This window comes from Agelaius tricolor, unplaced genomic scaffold (genome assembly GCF_023055355.1).
Source record: "Agelaius tricolor isolate 1412-34295 unplaced genomic scaffold, bAgeTri1.0.p SCAF_1, whole genome shotgun sequence".
Lineage (NCBI taxonomy): Eukaryota > Metazoa > Chordata > Aves > Passeriformes > Icteridae > Agelaius > Agelaius tricolor.
Genome location: NW_027269261.1, coordinates 77,713,913 through 77,730,395, shown reverse-complemented (window position 1 = coordinate 77,730,395; position 16,483 = coordinate 77,713,913).

The window sequence follows — 16,483 nt, the reverse complement described above, 5'->3', positions numbered from 1 at the left end:
AAAATAAAAATTGGAATGAAATTACACTGAATTAAGTGCAGACAATTTTGATATGATGTTCCCTGCCTCTTGTTATTTTTATTTGGGAATGAACATGCCTTTACACCTGGTTACAGGAAGTGATAAGGCATATCGAGATAGACTGGCATTATTCCAGTTAAAAGTTTTAACTGCCTCTCTTGAACCAAGCCCTGACTTGCTTTCACACCAGTCAAAGCTATGAAGATGTTTTTGTTCTGGATGTTAAAAGTCAACAGATACCCAAGGATAAAAAAATTCAGCATCAGGTGATGTTGTACATCTCATGGGAATGCTCCAAGTAATTGAAAAAAATAAAAACTTGTCTCGTAGAAATCAAGTTAGCTAATTTTTGCCTGCATCTCTGAACGGATCTGCCCGGGGGGCTGCAGGGCACGCGTGTGCTCCGTGCCCGGCCGGGGCTGTGTGTCCCGAGGATCGCGCCCAGCCCTGCCCGCCTCGTGGTGGTGCTCGCGTCTCGCGTATTCCCCTTCCTACGCCAGCCTGCTGCTCCCAACTGGGTCAATTACACTCTCCCTATCTTTTTTTTTTCCTCTTTAGAAACAAACAAACTCCTAAACTAAAAAGAACTTAAAGCTGTTGGAGCTGTTTGTGTGGAACGCAAACTCACAATGAAGGGCCCTTGCTTCACTGCCTGACTTCTTGTCGCAGCTTGAATAAACATGCAGTGTGAGCTGCTCGGATTGCTAATCCGCTCACTTCTGCTTTAAAGGGCTTGTTCCTTGTCTGGGTACAAAGCTAATTCTTGCTACTGTACATGTCAAAACTGTGTTTATTTTTCTTCTCAGTGCTGATTTCTAGGGCTTGCGAACTGAAAACAGAAACAAAAAATAGGCTTTCATCAGCGCCCCTGCCAATATTTGTTGCCATTTACTGGTTTTAAAATTGTGTAAGCAAATCCCATGTAGACGTTCTTGCTGTGCTTCAGCTTTCCTGACCAAAAGGAAGGAATGAGAAATTGAAGATGAGCCTGAGTAAAATGAAAAAAATACAAATTCTAGTTTTAACCTTTTTTTTAACTAGTTATATTTTAATAACAGCTATAAAGTTGACTTAGGGAGATATTTTTGTTTGGTTTCTTGAGTTTATTACTTGCTTACTGGAGCACCCTTGTTCAATAGCTTTGTATTTTTGACTAATTTGCTTTAGCACATGTCTTTGAGAGAACTCACATTCTTATTGGATGATTAACTATTCATTTATAACTACTAGTAGTAATCTTTCTTTGTTTTCCTTTACACTCCTATAAAGGTTCCTTTTATGGAAGGGAAAAGGATACAGATGGTGTTTGCCACTCAGTGTCCAAACTGCTGAGCTGGGGCCCCCTTTTAGCAAGCTCCAAAGGCAGGAGGAGTTTGCTGGTCTCTTAGCTTTAAGTATGGTTCTGTTTTGCTACTGTGAAAGCAGACAAAATTGCTGCTGGCAACACAGACTTGTACTTCAGTCTTCTCATGTTTATGGAATCACACACACAAATAAACGTGCCTGGTCTATTTGAAGAGGTAATTGGCCTGTGGTCACTACCATATGTGAATATCCATATAATGCAGTGAGCTGGGCTCCTGCTTAAGCCAGTTAGCAAAATAGCTGCATCTCGAGTAGATTAGGTACATGTAAGAAAGAGGAAGAATGGGTGGAAGATTCAAAGGATGAACTTTGCCAAGAATTGTGTACCCTGCTGTTTTGCACCTCTGTAGCTGGGGAAAAGTGTAACAGCTAGAGAGACTTTGATAAATCCTTTATCTCTGCAATTACACCACCCCTTGCCTGTTGACAAAATGAAGTTATACAAGAGGTGAGGGTTTTCAAAACCTTTCTTCTGTAAGGAATTCTCTAATAATGCATTTTCTACATGTTGTTAAAAGCAAAAAGTTGCTACTTCTCAGAGTTGCTACTTGTTGCAGTAACTAATGCATTTAGTCAATGATGAGAAGGATCCTTACAATTTCTTATTAAAATTTGTCTAAAACTCACTGTGCTTCTTGCAGTGATTTTTGTCTATATCTCTTGATTTCTAAAAAATATGTCCAGATCCACAGATGGAAAAACTGAGGTAAATAGATGTAGCAATCTGCTGAATGTCAGCCAAGACTGGCAAGAATTGTCATAATATCTTTGCAGCAGTAATATGTTAAATGCTGTTTCAAGATACTCAGCACATGAATGAATTAGTCTTTTTCATAATGGTTGTTATTATGGGAGAACGAACATAAAGGTACATTCATGAAGTGAATTCCATGACTGCTGAGTACTGCTGCTTACTGGAGTGCCTAGGGTGTGTAGCAGAAAATTTCTCTTGTCCTGAAGGGATTTTCTTGATTTATTATTTAGCAGAAAAATTAAAAATACAAACAGCTAACTTAATACATGGAGAATAGATTGCTGGAATTCAGATTCTAGCTAACATTGAGCTGACACTGTTGTGGGTGACAGGATAATCTTGCCTCTCCAGAAATTACAGGTCTCCTTTCTGTGGGTGTTATGTTGGACCTGCCAGTGCTGGACAGAAAATTCAGGTACCCTGTCTAAACAGCATGAAGAGCTTGTGTTTAGACAACTTAAACCATCCTCTGTGTAAAATAGAGCTGAATTTAAAAACTCTAACACATATGGAAACATCATAGTACTTACATTTCCTAAACTATGTTGCCTCTTCGTTTGCTCTCTTTGGAGAGCACTAAAATGTTGTGGATTGTCCAGTGGTAACTTCCTTCTGTTTGTTGATTGTTGCTCATAGAAGATTTGGATGGTATCAATTAAAACCATCCTTCCACAGATGCCTTGTTGGGAACCAGAATCCTTTTAACCAAAGCTGTAATTGTTTTAGAATTAGTTCAACTTCTTGTATGAGTAATGAAGAATATCATGTAGGATAATAAAATAATAATAGAAATTACATCCGAATTGCTTTCAGTGGCATTTCTGACTCTTCGGTGTATAACAGTATGATGAGTAGCCACTGTTATTTAGGTTTTAAGTAATGTGATCCGTTCTATTCTATTCTACTAAAACCCCTTTGAGATTGTTTTTTTTATTATTGCTGTTCCACTGAACAATAATAGTATTTTTAATGAAGTGATTCAAAATAGGAGGTAGAGAATTGTTGGTATACAGCACATGCTTTCACCAGCCCTCTACCAAATGCAGTAATATTTTTATTGAGTCTTAACCTTTTTTTAAAAAAAAACAACTTGCATTGCTCTTCCTTATAAAAAGAATTTAAGCTGTGTTTGGCTGAAATGGTTAAAAATAAGTAAGTTTTACAAAAAGATAGTCTGTTCACCTCTAAGCACTGATCTTTTGTGGTATTTCTAATAGTCTGAAAAGTGAGAACAGAATTTAAATTCAGATTAAAAATTGTAAAATAGTCTGAAGTCATCTATAGTTTTCTGTCAGCAGCCCAAACTTTGGTTAGGAATTTGGCCAACAGCCACTGTTGCCAGGTGATGCTTTTAACTATGACCTGCATTTAGTCCAAGTTTCTAAAACTATGTAGTGCTTAGTATATGGTAAATATATCTATTTTTTCTGTATTTTCTTGCTAAGATTTAACTTTTCTATGGTATGCTCAAACAGCTTTTCCTGATGGGTTAAAAATAGTCTTTATATCAAAAGGAGGAAAAAGTTTATTGTTAATCTTTCCATATTAAACTTGGGGTTTTCTCCTGAATAATGCCTATGGTATCAGAGGCTTCCTCCATGTGTTTTACTTATCTCATTTATCGTGTAGGTAACTTATGTAAATGCTGTGCTCCAGGATGTAGTCTCCTTAAAAAAGCAGGAAATCCCTGGGAAACTGTCCAAGAAAACACTGCACAGGCTACTGAAACAATCAGAAATACGGGTTTGTATACAAAATATTTCATCAAGCCTATATAATACCCCCTTAAAGTTGTCTCTTTTTTTGTAAGGCATCCAATAAAGTGACCTTTCTGCTTGTTAGACCCTGTGTGCATGCAGTTGCCTCTCCTGTTACCCTACTGATGAAAAGTGAGTTAACTTTTATTCCTATATCAACAGGATTTGTTTCCATGGTGGCTTTTAGTTTACAGCCATGGGTTGAGGAGAAAATGTATCAGGGTAAGATAAGGAAGAAATGCAAACTCCATAAATTAAAGAAGGAATGCAAATCAAATCCTGATTGAGACCTAAATTGCCACTTGAAAATAATCTTCTACATAAGTGTTTCCATAAGTTACATGATTTGGGGTAATTAGGTTTGTGGTGCCCAAACATGCTCTGGTTTTAAGGTTATGATCTTCAGAGATCAGTGTCTTACAATCTTAAATCTTGGTGATAATCTTGACTGTGCAAATCAATATACAGCAAATACAAATTCTCTTCACTCTCTTGCATACTGCTATTGTTGAAGGCAAATTAAAATAATGTGGTTTGATATGCCATGATGGAAAATCCTCTCACTGCAGCATCTGTGTTTCAGCAAGATGTCAATCTCTGCAGCTCATTCACAAATTCCAACCTCGGCTATGTTCTGGTTCACATTAGGTTTGTACTGAACAAAATAGAGTGTAACAAAAGTAAGCAGGAAGCAATTCCATCCCCAAATGAGGCTATTCCAGTGTTTTTAAGTGTTTAATAAAAAACTTAACAAATTGCCAACTCAGGTAGAACTTGTGGAATGCTATTGTTTCTCCTTTTTCTATAGTGATGCTCTGTTGTTCAAAGTATCACATCCAACAGCCACAATTTCTCAGGCAATTCTTACCAAACTCAAGCCTCTAACTCATTTATTTGAAGAAGAAATCCCCAACTCCACTGGACTATTTCCTGCATTAAACTAATTAACCTTCAGACAGAAATTAGGTCTTGCAGAGGTGGTTAAGAGAGCAGCCACAGCACTCCTGACAAGTGTTTGATGTGGAAAAAGCAAGTTTTAAAGAAGGAGTTGATTTCCAGAGGTGCTGCTGCTATGAGAAACAATTTCCAGTATTACATGTGTTCTTGAGTTATATTGTTATATTGTTAGTTATATTATATTAGTTATATTGTTATATTGTTAAATATAACTAAGTTATATTGTTAAATATAAGTGTTTTTGTATTGTGTCAGCATCAAGTACTTTGTTTTGTTTGCCATACAGATTTTACAAGGTTTTATTCTGCAAAGTTTTTTGTATTAAAAAGCATGTATGTATCATTTTATAGGACCAGTGTCAGAAATTTGCCTTAGTTTTACTAATTTAATCTGTTACTTTGACAAGAAAAAAACTGGAGGAGGAAGATAGCAGTGGGCAAGGACAGCCCATCCAAGGCTTAGCTTGATACAGTGATGTGAAAAGTTTTTAGCTGGAGTTCTGCTTGCACCCACCTGTGTGTCATGAGTAAGCACTGTCTTTTTTTATTAAGTGACCCTATTTCAGACTTCCCTTTGCATGATGCATCACATTCTTGGCTCACCTGCCTCTGCCAGGTGCCTTGGTATTGCTTTCCCTTACCTCTGGTTTAGGGGATGTGCTCAAGGGAAGAGCAAAGATATCTGCCAGGTAAGGAGGGTACAACAGGACAACATTCCTCCCAGAACACTTGCTAGCATGAGACCTAAGAAGGGGCAAAAATTAAGAGCAGTAGTGGAATGGTGCTGTAAATCATTCTACATTTGACTGGGAGAAAAAATGGTGAATCACATGGCACAGTCTGCTTTATTTTTCTAATGCCCTTGTTTTGCCACTGTGGTAGATGAGAGCTTTCCTGAAGTGATGATGCCTTCTGATACCTGAAAAGAGTGGCTCATTTTCCTCACTGCTCTCCCAGAAGGAATGATATGAACTCTTGGGCTCAAAAACATTCTTTTGAAGGAACAAACTGGAAGGATGAGCTTGAGAAATAATGAGCATAATGAAGAAAGGAGCATATTTAAGATGATCCTGGATTTCTTTGAGCATCCACTCTATCCACCACAAAACCCATTTCCTATGTCAGTGGAAATTTTTTTTGTAAGTTCTGCTATGTTAGGAGGATAAAAGGTGCTTTTCTTTCTGTGCCAAAAAATTGTCCTTTAGTTACACTGGTTTCTTTGAGAAACCACGGTGTGGTTCAAGATGCTGTTTCCTGGAGCACAGCACTTCATGTAAGGAACAAGATTGCTAGGGTTGGTTGAACCCATGGAGCTGAGCAAACACGTCAAGGCTGAATGTGTTGGAAGTGAGTATAAACAGATTCCATGCCCTGAGAGGTAATTCCTGAATGGTGGCAAAGATGTGTAATTATTGCTAAATTTACCAGCATAATTGAAGTCCTCTAGTCAATTTTAGGTGATAACACTACTTGTGCACACTGACTAGAACTTATGGGAATAACTAAATTGCAGGTTAGTTGGCTGACTCTGTGTGTGGTTTTGCTGTTTGAAAGACTCACTAAATTTCCTCTTGTGCTAAGGAGTGGTCTGTCACACAGCCAAGGACTAGGCTGGGGACTACATTTTGGTTTATAGTTTCTCTTATAACAAAGATTGCCACAGTTTGTACTTTGTGAAGGTCTAGGAGAAGGTTGCAAGATTGATTTACTTATTTATTTGTTAATTTTCTGTTTTGCACGCTTTCACAGATTCATAGAAAGATTTGGGTTGGAAGGGACCTTAAACATTATCTACTTCTAATGCCCTCACTTGGGAAGAGACACCTTCCACTATACCAGGTTGCTCAGAGCTACATCCAGCCTGGCCTTGAAAACTGTTGGGTATGGGGCATCCACAATTTCTCTGAGCAACCTGTGCCAGTGCCTTGCCCCCTCACAGTGAAGAATTTCCTCCTGGTGTGTAATCTAAACCTTCCCTCTTTCGGTTTAAGGCCATTTTCCTTTGTCATATCAGGACACATCCCTGTAAAAAGTCCCTTTCCAGCTTTTCCTTTTCCTTTTTTCACTGAAAGTGAGCAAGTGTTCTGTGATTATTAAGTGATTATTGTGTATCCAGACTGACAGATCAGGACAAGAAGTCAGCCTGGACGGGTCTGACCCGGACCAATCATGTTTCATGGCAAACAAAGTCTCCTGGACAGGTGGGGTGGATATATGGGAATGCTGATTTTTATTAACACAGTGTGCATTGATACACCCCTGAAGAGGAGTGGGAGGATGCAGCCTGTTTTATTGCCACTAAGATTCCCAGACAGATCACATGCTTGACTGCTCCTGTGGTTAGCTGAGGATGACCTTGCAGCCTGTCTGTGAGAGGGACCCTCACAGAGAATTATAGCCCCTGCTCTTCTTTAGGCATCATTTTCTGCTGTGGTACTGGATGTGAGTTTAAATTATACCCATATAGATTTGCATATGTTTTCCAAATGGAAAATTTCAAAAATTGCCTTTGGATAGTTTAGTTTGTCTCAACATCCCTTTGCTGTCATTTTAGTTGATCAAAATCAGCTATGGAGTACTTAGCTAAGGATTTGTGGACAAATAAAACCCTACTCTTGCTGACATGCTGAAAGACAGCAGTGGAACACCATGACTATTGGAAGCCAGCTGACTTTCTACATAAGTACTGGAGAAAAATTCAGGAATAACTATTCAAAAGTCTGCTTCTAAAAGTGAGAAGCAGTCAGGATGGTCATGTTTTAAGAAGTCTTTGTGTGCCACTGTGCCTTATAGATGGGTGTCATCAGGATCATGGAGGTACCCCAAAAGGGCTGTGTCCTAATGTACACAGCAAAAGTAAAAGGTGCTATGTATTATTGCTTTTTCTACAAATACAAGGAATTTACTGAAAAGTGCTAATGATAATGGATTTTAAATGCTTTTGCCTGTAGCAGCACTTTTTTTTTTTGTGGAAGTTTTGAGTCATACAAGTCTAAAAGATACTGATTTGCTGATGATAAAAATGGTCATCCTTTAGCTTACATTGTTTTCTATGTGTCTAAACAATTTTGATAATAGCTGTCTGAAGCAAGAGAGAAAATATCAAACTCATGTACTAAATAAAATTGTAGCATTATTTAAAAAATAATCACTCCTACAAGTATACTCTCAAATGAGCTCCATCTGGAAATTTAATTTGCAAAGGTAATTCTAGGAGCACACATCTCTCATGTTTCTATGTTAAGCTTCTATGAAGTTTTAACTGGATGAGGATTTTTTCCACCTATAAGTTTGGCCTCTTCATGAAATGTGAGTTCATAGACCACAGAAAAATTCAATTCATACAAATTAATCCTCTTGTGTGTCAAGAAAGCTATTACTTTCATATGCTTTTGTGCTTTTCACAATGTAAGATAATGATGCTGTATATATTGAACTTCAGTATTTTAGAGATGCAATCCAAAAAAACCCCATTTAAATAAAGCCAAGGGTCTACCTAAAATGTAAAAGCAAAGAATTGTGAAGCTCAGGTAGGAAATTCTGGTCAAAATTATATTCTTCAGGATTTTCAAGACCCCTGCTGAGTGCTACTGGATTGTCTGCTCTGTCTAAACTTGCACTGATGTAGGAAGAACTATATGTAAGTTCTGTTTGTGAAGTTTAATTTTTTTAAAAGAGAAAAGTGAAAATACAGATTTAAAATTTTCATTTTCAGATTTACAGGAAGTTACCTACTGGATATGAGTATGTTTATGTAATTAGGCAAAATTATAGATTATTGTATTAATGCACATTTATATTGTTATATGTTCCTTTTTTTTCAAAATCATGATGATCAGAGAGGACAATGTTCATATCTATATGAAAAGACACATGGGTTTATTCAATTAAGTTTTTTTTTCTTCCAAGTGCATTTATTAATTGATTAAAAGGTAAAAATTGCACCCATGATGGAACATAAGGGATTCTGAACAAGACCTAGAACAGCAGTGAAGTCCATCTTGATTTTGAAATTGAATTCTGATGTCCTAAAAATTATTTTTCAGATTCTAAGTCCAAAGTTGTCTCGGGTCTGCAAATTATTTCCTTCCTGAATTGCACAGTTTTCAGGAGCCTGAAGTCTTCCTTCAGAAAGTAATCAAAAGTGGATCAATAAGACAGGAGAGAAGCTGGGATCTGTTCAGTGCATATTCAAGGACCACAGGCTAAATATTTGTGCTTTGTCTAAATTGCCTGCAAATACTTTTAGAACATGGTTGATGGGGGTATTCTTGGATAACTGTGTTCTACATTAAATGTAGCAACATTCTTTCCTTTCTCATCAAAAAAGTGGTATCATCACCAGTGATGGCTTTTGCCCTGTAGATGGGTGGTTAGAGCATTACCCGAGGTACGAGGTACAGAGGAATGAAAAGCACATTCTCTCTGCCTATGAGCTTTAAAACCCTTTTCTTCCATGTCATTAGAGATTACAGCACCCAATCAGCTTTAAACTAGTTTTGGGAGAGAATATGTTCACCTCCCAGCACAACTGTGCAGAGCAGAGTTAAAGGTTCATTGGTCTAAGGAATAGGCCAGAGAGGAAAGGAAAGAATCCATTAAGAGTAAGTTATTCTGAGTTATTTTTTGAGTTTTAGCTAGTTGTTGGTCTAACCTTTCTACCTAAGATCATAGAAATGGAAACTTCATTTTTATCTGGACTGAAAAGCTGTCTATAATTAAATTTTGTCCTTAAATAAGTATCTAAGGAATATGGTACAGTCATGTCTTTGTTTCTTTGACAAAAGTTATTTTACTGAGTGCTCAAGTACCTCACAAAGAAGTTTTCTAATCCTCACATCATTCCTGTGACTTCTACTCAAACTCTAAGTCTCCAGGGTTGTTCTTTGTCTGTGTACCAGCACCAGGGCTGCTCCAGCAGAATTTCCAAGCACAGAGTTAATGCAACCTCCCTTCCTTCGGTGCCCAGTAATGGTGTTTGGCCTTTAAAGTAGGGAATCATGCTGAAAACTCGATACCTCTGTCTCTCATTCTTCCTCTTTCTTTTTTCTTCCAGAGACTGTTTGAGGTTACAGCCTAGAGGAGTGGTTATTCTCACAGGTAATACTATATATGTGGCCATATTTAGGATCAAAGTACTTGTTTATGACTGGGTTATGAGGTGGCTTGTACCACTCTGGGTTGCTTTTTTTTTCCTAGATTTTGATACAAATAACTTGTGGGGATCCAAAAACCCCCTACATTCTCAGTGATGGATTGCAGTGTGTTTGGAGACCTGTCAGTCACATAATTTTACTGATATGAGCTATGCTACATTTTTGTCACCATAGTTTCTTATTTAATAAACAAATAGATAAAGAAGGCAGTGCCAAATCAATACCATAAAGAGATCTAAATATATGATTTCCCTGTGATTCTATTTTTAACTAAACTTGTAATTTCATCATAAAACCTACCAGTTTAGCTTGATGTAATCCTATGTTGATTGACATTAATTACATTTTCCTCCTTTAATTTATTAATCAAGTCCTGCACCAGCCAGCTATTTTGCTTAGGATCAATGTCAGTGTGACAGTCCTATAATTATACAATTGTCTTATTTGTTCTTTTAAAATATCCTCAATTTCTCTGTTGTTTCATGATGTATTGAAAATAAGCATGAATGGTCCAAAGGGTTCCTTCACAACCTGTCCCTGAAACCTTTACAGAAAGTTATTTGGACACTCCAAACTCTACATTTAGGAGCTACTTTTTAGTACCTTTCTGAGTTACTATTAAAACGGACAATATTTTTGACATCATCATCAACTAAACATGCAGAGGAAACTTTATTCATTAATTCATTTTGGAAGTCCTTGGGAATTTCTTCTGGATTTTCACTAGTGCTATTGAGACTTTTTTGCAGATCTTAATCTTTTAATAATGATTTTCAGATTCCCCACCTTGCTTTCTCATAGGATCAAGCAAAATCCTGTTCCTGTGTTTGATGTCTATTTGCTATGGCACTCACTGCAAAATCCAGGACTGGGGCTGCATTGTCAGAGGACACAAGTGAAAGAGGGTGAGATTTGAGGTAAACATTATATTTATGGTGTTACAGGCTCACCTGGAGGCCACACATAAGACTTCTCTCTCTGTATGGTTTCAGCATCAGATATTATGCCATGAAAGTACAAGATAAGGGACCTTTAGCAGAGCTGAAAAGGGGACATGAAGAGCCCAGTGACACAACAGCTTTAGTTAGTGTAATGGGGAGGACAAACATGTTTGACAGCCTGTGCTGAAGCATGGGATAAGCCTTGTAGCATTGTTTTAAGATAAATGTAACCCATGAACCCTTAGACCCACTGATGTCTGTCAAACCCGATGTTCATTTGCTGAACAAGAAAAATAGCAGAAAAGCATATATATCAGTTAAATTGTGCAGGATAAAAAAGCCTCTTTAAAGCTGAATAAAGAGCAATAAATGTGATAGAGAGGATGCTTGATGGGTTTGCAACTCTGGTGCCGTGAACAGCTCCATTGTCAATTGTACCCTTCCTCTGAACACCACTTCTGGTGCTTCAGAGCTGTGGGTCTCCTCTCTGGTGGGGTCCTGCCATGCATAAACACCATCAAATTGCTGCTCAGTAGTGGTAAAATCAGGGAAGGCTTCCTGTGCTGCTGCTGCAGCTGATGGCCTGGAAAAGGAATGCTTTTGAAATGGGCTGTGGTGCTTGCAGCTCCCCTTGATTGTTTCCATCTCTGCATCAATCCCTGATTCAACACAGTGTGAGCTGGCTGTGGGTGAAGGTGGGTGTCCATTTGGAAAACAACAAAAGGAAAATCTTATACCATCTTTTATAGAAAATGGATGCTGTCTGTATCTTAATTTCTAAAGCAAAAGTCCATGGTGAGTGTACCTAGCTGCAGACAGAAGATTATGTGCATCCTTTATCTCTTTGTGGCAGCACATTTCTCTCTCTGCTGGGTACATCTGCCCAGCTGGATTAACAGCTTCTTTTCAGTATTTCGCCCCAGTCCCTTTTTGTTGAGACTAGAGGCACATTCAGTTAAAGGTAAACCTAAGAAGCCAATGCATCCTAATGCTCAACATCTGATGGTAATCCTTGTATAAGCCACTATGAAATGTCAGGATAAAACTGGTAATAAAAGGTTCATGTTTAACCAGAAATGCATGACCAGAAAATGTAGAAATCAATATCTGGTTTTGGTAACTTCATACTGAAAATAATCTCCAATATTTCATTACTATGTACTTTCTGTTTCCTGAGGGGCTAGATCTAAAATTTGTTACAGGAGAGATCAGAGGAGACATTCCTTATTCTGGCAATAAATCTCTAAAGGCTTCTGTTCATGTTAATCATCATGGAAAGATTTATTTCAGTACAGCAAACAAACAAATAGACAAACAAATACTGTAATAAGTGATTTTCATGAGCTAAAGAATATTACCAGGGAAAGACCCTATATGGGAATATATATAGTCCTTTTACAAAACTGTTAAAGCCACTTTTTAAGATTTTAATCCGCCACTGCTTGCATGCTATTCTATCTCCCACAAATATGTAAAAGACATATAAATTAAATACAGAAATCATAGATCACAACCTTTTTCTTCCCATGTCTTCTAACACAGGGATAAAATTACTTTGACCAAAAATGAAATGAACTTGCAGCTTGTTATTCTGTGTGGTACTAACAGATAAAGCTTCTTGTCCCAGGTACTGGGCTGGTAGGGTCAGCCCTGGCTACACAAGCTTTGATTTAACTATAAACATGACAACAGATAAAATGTGAGACAGATAAAAATCAGAGGAACAGTGGTGGAATGTTGTGGTGTTAAAGGTGAAGAGGGGTTCTAAATGTTGCTGCTGGTGTTGTAGAATTCATCACTATAGAAAACAGAGGAAAACTCAAAATTATATAAAGAAGATAAGGATATATAGTGTTATATCTGGGCATGAATATCTGCATATAGATAATAAACATATATCCAAGGATGTGATTGTTAATGCTAACAAAAACATTGTGATGGATACAAAATTTTCTGTTTTCCATTAGATTTAGTGAATCTTTAGTTTGATAAGTTTAATATATAAGACTATAGCTGTGATCATACCCGTACAATCATGGGGAAAAGACTGCTCATTTTGGGAAACTGAACATGGGACTGTTTCTTGAGAAGGCTTAAAAGGAAAGGTAATGAAAGGTAAAGGAAACACAGGAAACAATTCTACAGGAAAAGCATCAGACCACCAATAAAATTCTTTATACATTTAAGGTTGCTGCTTTTTATCAATGAAGTACTAAATTGAGTCTCTCTCTCTCTCTCTCTCTCTCTCTCTCTCTCTCTTTCTCTCTTTCTTATGTGTTATCACCACGTTTGCAAATGCCACTGAGGCTTGAATTGTAACTTTAATATGAAAAAGAATAAATTTCCAAAGCTTTGTACTCAATAGTCTGTTATCATTTAAATATCAGGGCATGTTACAGAGCACATCTGTTTTTCTGGACATCTGTGGTGGGAGGGATTTGAGAGCATGGGATAGGCAGAATTTAGGATATATTGGACCACTGTTATTCATTAATAACAGATAATATTTAAGCATTCAAATATTAGGACAGAATGGAACACTGTCCTTTATAATTTGTTATTGAAATAAATATTAATAATCATTGCCAAATTTTTGTCTTGCTGCCATAGTTGCCACTAATAAACCCTGACAATTGCTCTGCCAACTTTCTCCATGTATTTCCAAAAAATTACTAATATTTATTTTCTTCCATGTTCTTGAGTTCAACAAGAAATTGTTAATTTTCACACGCTTTCACTAGTTTGTTAACTGTAAAAGTATGGTGAGCACTTTGCAGGTTTAAAACCAGTCATTTGGTTTATGAAGATATCATTTAATCCTTCATTAACAGAATATCCCTTTTTTGTAAGAGAGTGCAGAGGCACAGTGTACTGTGCTTGCATGGGAACTCCCTGCTGCAGCTCTGGATGATGTTTTCCAAAAATGCATGCTGCTAATATCTCAAAATTCCCCACCAGTAGCAATAGTCATATTGTTCTATGATTCTGACTTTGTTCTTTAACTTTGTTTTATAATAAACTTTAACTTTGTTTACTAATATCAACTCTTTGACTTGATCAAATGCCTCCCCCCACCCTGAACAGACAAACAGGTGATAGTAACCAGAGACCCATTAATCTGGAATATTTAAAAGTGTGACTGCTTGGCCTGCATTTACTATCTCATTAAATTGGATTGTAATGCTCAGGTTTCCAGCTTATGGTTGGATATGTAATTAAATAATGAATTTAATTAAGTTCATGCTCTCTGCTTACTGATATACTTTGTGTGCCAGAATTCACATGCTGTGATCACCATTTTTGAATGGCTCAAATTGTAAACCTCAATTCTGTTTTCTACAATGCCTAAAACATAAAATCAAGGAAATGGGAGGCATATTCTCTCTAAAAGCATGATTGGTGTTTCCTGGACTGGTAAATAATGATCCCCATTAACAATTTTTCCCCCTATTCTTCCCACTTTAAAGCATCCAAATGCCAAACAGGAGTCATGCCAGGTTAAGCGATTGGTTGTTAATGAAACCTCTGTGTGAAGACCCTCCCTAATCTACTGAACCCTCCAGAGATCAAACAGAGTGTTAACAGAGCAGAGCAGGTTATATGTGATGGATGTGTGTATATAAATCACTTCCTCAAAGCCAAATTGTTCCAATTCACTCAGTGGCAACAAACTGCAAAGATTCTCACAGAAATGTAACACTCCCTCCCTCCTCCTCCTCCTTGGTGAGGATTATTGGCTGAGAGTTAGAAAACCCCTGGGAATCCAGGTAATGTAGCAGCAAGACAAGTAGGGAATAAAAGCAAGCATGTGAGAGAAATAATCATGATTTTTGTCTCCTGACAAGCATTTTGTTGGTCCTGAGAAAGTCCATACTGTCACTGGCTTTTGATATTGTGCAGGTAACTTTGTTTAGATGTTCTTAAAGAAGGTAACATTAAATGAAATGTATTGACAGAAGAACAAGGGATGAATCTTTAAGGAATTATTTATAAAATTATGGAATAAAATTCAGCTGTAAATCACAAGCTCCTAAAGGAAATTTCTGACAACTGCTTCTCAATACACATTTTTTTTCTGGTTTGCTTCAGTTATTCTGATAAAGCAAGTTTTTGGAATCTGACTAAATGAAGCACAGTTGTCTTTTTACTTAATAATGTCTGTCCTGTGCCTGCCTTCTCAGAAGTCTTTTTAGGAACTAATCTTAAAGCTCCCAGATAAGAAAAGTTCACTAATTGCAGATTGTGCTGACACTATAACCATCTCATTTAGTTTAAGAGAGAAAATCTGCCCTTCATTATTATCCCAGTGGTTTCAGCAGATCCTATCAATATATCCAAGAACTGAATTGCATCTGAGGGAAATTTTAAATGATTGCACAAATAAAATTCAGTTAAATGTGCTTCCATATTCTCTGTTTCCCATTTAAAAATATTATTCATATGTTTACTAGATGTGTTTCTCCCTCCGTGTTTTACCCTGCTCTATTTCCAATGTGCATTTTCTTCCTTTTCCTAATAACCCACTCCACTTATTTTTAGCTTTCTCCAGGCTCCAGAAAAAAAAAACTTCTGAGAGAAAAAAAAAATCTGCTTATCACTTCTGTTTATTGAACCATTGATATTCATGGAGAGTTGTTAATTAGGAGTTTCTGCTGAATACACACCATAGAGTAAAGGAAGGTTGAATAGGTCATGACTGTAACTATATGAAGAGTTAGGTTTGGAAAGACAAATAAAAGGGGAGTGAAAGGCTCAGACTTTTACCTGCTTTGTATTTTAAATTTATTTTCACTTATGACAATGAACTTGAATATGCACATTTCTTGACCATGGTCATAGATACAACTATGGTAGTTTACATCTTTGTCCAGAAATAAAATATTTATATGTGAGGTTACTCGAAAATATGTTCCTTGACTATGAAATGTCATTAACAATGGAGGAAAAAAATCTAAAGAGGTAATTCCTTGGATAAAAGAAGGCCATTCAAAGCATTAAACTACAGGTTATTCCTGTGAAATTCATTTCACTTCACTTTATATTACTGCAACTCAGTCACCTTTAATTCCCTTCTTACAGGTACTCTTGGGTGTGCCTATGACATCTGACTTTATAGTTGCTGTCTTTGGATTAAAATGAATCACACTTCTCTTCTTTGATTATGTAGAGTCTGTGGTTAATTGTAGTACTGACATCTACCTATGGACATCTACAGAAGTCTACAATATAGACAACTGCAAATGTATGTATTGACGTATAGACATATAAATTTTGTCAAATAAATCCTGCCCAAAGCAATATATTCAGCAGCCCCATGTTTTTCCTTAAACCTCTCTACATGCACATTTCTAAAGACATTCAAAGTGTAAGGTTTCCATTTCAGAACAAGCAGACAAGCTTTGAGGCTTCAGTCAAATATCATTTGTAACAGCTGAGCTTGACAATAAAAAAGGCCCAGCCCCAGTCCTGGCTGGTTTTTTGGGCTTCTTTTTTATAGTGAACATACTGACAAATCCTCTATTATAATAAGAGT